The sequence below is a fragment of the Psammomys obesus genome, unplaced genomic scaffold (assembly GCF_907164565.1).
Source record: "Psammomys obesus unplaced genomic scaffold, mPsaObe1.curated_primary_1811, whole genome shotgun sequence".
NCBI lineage: Eukaryota > Metazoa > Chordata > Mammalia > Rodentia > Muridae > Psammomys > Psammomys obesus.
In genome coordinates, this window is record NW_026585504.1 from 67301013 (window position 1) to 67305767 (window position 4755).

The following is a 4755-nucleotide window of genomic DNA, read 5'->3' on the forward strand; positions in this document are numbered from 1 at the left end:
GAGACCAGAGATGGACAGTGTGGCAGTCTGGAGAGACCAGAGATGGACAGTGTGGCGGTTTGGAGCAGACAGATGGAGCAGTGGCGTGGAGGAGCCTGCTGGCTGCATTTGCTGTTGACAGAGATTGGCATAGCCATAAAAGAACCCCTTAACCCTACACAGCAGGGAGAAGTAAAGGGGTCTGTGGTCCCTCTCCCCACTAACCTCTCTCCTGCTTAGGGTTAGAGGGTTGGAAGATAGAGGCTGTAAGGAGCCCCAAATAAAATAAAGTTTAAAAATGAGCACTATAAATCTCACAGTGGCTGTACCAGTTGACACTGGCCCCAGCAATGAACAGTCTTCACCAGCTATCATTCGTTTTCTGGATGACAACCACCATTCTTCCTGGTATTACATGGAATCTTAAAGCACTGTTAATTTTCATCTTCCCAGCAGCTAAGGATGTTGAACACTTTTCAAATATTTATTGGTCACTTGTATTTCTTCCTTTGAGAGCCCTGTAGTTAATTTATTTGTCCATTTATTGATTGGTTAATTTTTTTTTTTTTTTTTTTTGGTGTTTAGCTTTTGGAGTTCTTTATAGGTTTCAGACATTGGTTCCTCATTGTATGCCAAAGCTTTGCTCCATTACAGGCTCTGTTCCCTCTGACGACTGTTTCCTTGGCTGTCCAGAAGCTTTTAAATTTCATGCAAGCCCATCTGTTAACTCTTGGGATTATTTCTGTGTCCTCTGCTCCACCTGCCTACCTGTGTGTTTCTGTGCCAGTACCATTCTGTGCTCCTTCCAATGGCATCATACAATAGTTTGTGCTCACCAGAGTCCTTTTCTGAAAGTCCTTGCCTTTTCCTGGATGTTGGAGGGGTTGGCCTATGATTTTTCTCTAGCATAGTCAGACATCCAGGCTCTACATGAAGGTCTTTGATCCACTCTGAGTAGACTTTTGTACAAGGTGAGAGAGATGCATCTACTTTCCTTTTTGCACCTAGATTTTTTTTCTGCCTTGTGTTGAAGAGGCTGGCCCCTCCTCTAATGTAAGCTTTGATTCCCTTGTCCAAGATTAGGCAGCCATATCTGTGTGGGACTACTTTTGGCCTTCAGTTTCACTGGTGTGCACTTCTGATTTTGTACCAGTACCATGCTATTTTTTGATGTTGTAGTTTTGTGGTGTAGTTTGAAATCAGGTCTTTTGAAAGGCTGCCTTGGCGAGTAACACAAAAGCCTCCGTGCTTCCATGTGGATTTCAGGGCCACCGCTTCCTAGTTCTGTGAAGAATGTCATTAGAGATTTGATGGGGACTGTGTCAAGTCTGTAGATTGGTTTTGTAATGTAACGTTCTCACAACACTAATTCTGTCATCCCATGAAATTAAAGTCTTTCTATCTTTTAGTGTTTTCTTCAATTTCTTTCTTCAATGTTTTAAATTGTTTTCATTACAGAGGCCTTTCACCTCCTTGGTAAAGTTTATTCATAGTTTTTTTTTTTTTTTTATGTTTTTGATGCTATTGTGAGTGAGAATTTTCTCTCCTGATTTTGACTCTGCAAGTTTGTTATTGGTGTATAGAAATTGTTTTATTCTATCGTTGTTATTATTACTGTGTGCATATGCACAGTGCATGTGCCCCTGTCCATGCAGGGACGCATGGCCTTTCCACTTGCAGGGCTCAGGGGAGGGTGTGGGCGCTCCTGCTCCATCAGTCTCTGCCTTGTTTCTCTGAGACAGAATCTTACGCTCCAGCAACCCCCCTGTTTCTGTCAACTACCTCTCTTGGGTTCCAGGCATTTCTGGACACACATGGCTTTGTATGTGGGTTCTGCAGATTTGAACTCAGGTCCTCACTTTATGCAGCCAGCCCTTTTCTCTGAGCCATCTCTCTAGCTGAGGCCCTGACCTTTTCAATGGATCAATTCTATTATCACGGGAGGGTGCTAGTTACTGTGACAGCAGGTGGCTGAGGCTGAGAAGAGACCTATCTGCTGTCCTTTCTTCCTTGCGTACCCTCACTGGCCCACACTGCTTGGCCCTCACAGTATTTGTGCCTTGATCCTTCAGGACACGAACTGAATACATCTCTATCTATTATGAAGTACTCATCCTGTGGTATTCTGTGATAGAAACAGAAAACTGACAGGTGGGGCAGATGGGGAATGAAATTGCTTTGCCAGTGCTGAGAACGGCAGATCCCAGGTTTTCTGCTTACTCCCAGGCAGCAGACAGCCCATTAGGCAGCAACTCACAAACACAGTAGTCTGCCCTAACAGACGAGATCTCTGCGTATGATGAACATGAGGGGAGGGGTCTCCCACAGCCAGCCTCTGCTGCAGCTGACTAGGATGGAGGCATGCCCTACTTCCTTTGTCTGTTCTTTCCATCCCCGCTTCCTGCTGGAGCTGGGAAGTGGGAAGGAGGTGGGACAGAAGAGCTCTTCCTTGAATTGCCACCTGCGTCACATTCTGGTGGATATTTTTAGTGACTCTCTCAGTGATGCTCTGGTGAGCTCGTTGGGAGTTCTGTCTGGGGGCCTGCTGCAGCACCGTTGGTTCACTCTGCCGTCTCTGATGTTGTCACCCAGCGTCACAGTACTGGAGGCCTCCCACCTCCCAGGCAGCCTTTCGGGCAGGGTTAAAGTAGGTGCTGACTGCCTTCCCTTATGGTCTGCATCTTACATTGCTGTCCAGTCTGGCGGTATGCAGGCTGCTCAGTTTTGTCTTGAGTAAATGCTGTCTGGTGTTTTGTGACCCTGCAGTGGCTCATATTGATTGTCAACTCAGCAGGACCTGGAATGACCCAGGAGACAAACCTCTGGGCATGTCTAGGAGGGAGTTTCTACAGTGCATTAAATGAGATGGAAAGACCATCCAAGGTATAGAGAGCACTGTCCCGTGGGCTGGGGCTCTGGAAGCATAAAGGTAGATAAGGCCAGCTGTTTCCTGACAGCAGGTGCCATGTGACCAGTCATGTGACCACCATACCTTTCCCACCATGACAGACTGTACCCTAAGGTGTGAGCCAAAATAAACCCTTCCTCCCTTAGGCTGCTTTTGTCAGCTGAGAAAGCAACTAAAGCAGACGCCTTTATGTTGTTCAAATGGCCCAATGGTGCCCTCAGTCTAGGCTCAAGATCGATTCAGGTGCAGCTCACAGCACTGCACAGTCTTTGTCAATTGCCCCATACATGCCTTCTTAAATTAACTAAAACTTTTTTATATTACTGACGTAAATAAGCGCTGTTGATAATGGGGATCATGAGTTACAGAAACAGAGCCATGCCATTTCCTGTAAATTCTTCTCCAATGGAAGTCATTCTCCACAACCTCCCTCCATTTTCCCCCTCTTTCCTTTCTCCTCTCTCTTTCTTTCTGTATGTGTTTTGAGTCTGAGTCTCATTCTCTAGCCCAGCTTGACCTAGAACTTGGGGTCCATACAGTCCAGACTGACTTGAAAGTTAAAATTATTTTGCCTCATCCTCTTAAGGGTGTGCACCCTCTCATCTGGCCATTCACACTCTCTTTCATTTCCAGTATCTTCAGTATTGGCATCTCGGTTGGCGTGGACAGGAAGACTCCTATTAGCAAGTCTGCGCTCATGATGCATGTACCATGCTCCCTGAAACCGTATGACAAACTCAGTCTTCAGTGTGGTGGGATTGGGAACTGTGGCCTCAGGAGGGCTTTTATATGATGAGGACAGAACCCTCATGACTGAGGCTTGTGGCCTTACAGCAGTCTCCAGCCCGGGAGTCAGCTTGGCTGGTGAAGTGCTTGCCTTGTAAACACGAGGGTGGGAATTTGAGTCCTGGAGCTTATGCAAAAAGCCCCCATGGCTGCTGCTTGTAATTCCATTTCTGGGGAGGTGGATTCCTTGAGATGCTGCCTGTCATTTATCCCACCTGGTGAGTTCCAGACTAGAACGAACCTCTCAGAAAACAAGGTAGACAACACTTTAGGAATAGTACCTGAGGTTCTCCTTTGGGCGCTACATGCACACACACATGTTCACACGCACACACACATGTTCACACGCACACACACATGTTCACACGCATGCACACATGTTCACACGCATGCGCACACACATGTGCACAGGCATCCGAACACACATGCACACTGTGTATGCATGAACACACACACACACACTGTGTGTGCATAAACACACACAGACACACACTGTGTGTGCATGAACACACACACACAGACGCCTGCACAGCAGGTCACTGGGAAGTCATGTGCTCCCCCTCTGTGTCTGGACTTGAGGAGAAGATTGTCTCCTATTAACAAACTGGGATGGGAGCTCTTCCCAAACACAAAACTGCTGCGGCTTGGATTCTGAACTTTCCAGCCTTTTCAATGGTGAGAAATTTCTGTTCGCTCTAACCGTACAATCCAAGGTGCTCTATTATAGCAGCCTGAGCAGACCAAGATCCGCCCCCATCACAGCTTCTCTGAAGGTTAGACAAAGAAGGCGCCCGCACTTCTTGGCATTGAAACAGAAAGGAAAAGCCAGCGATTGTTCTGGCTACAATAAGTTCGTGTAATGACTTACATAATCCAAACAGCTGTGAGAATGGAGAACCAGCTCACAGAGGAGGCTGGGCGAATCCACACTAAGGGGCAAACTGCTGCAGACTGTCACGGTCTGTGGAAAGTTCTGGAAACACCTCCAGGAAGAGGCAGCTGCAATTACTATGCTGCTTCAGATAATAGACTGGTTTTTTTTTTTTTTTTTTTTTTTTTTTTACACTTATGGTTGTGCAAAA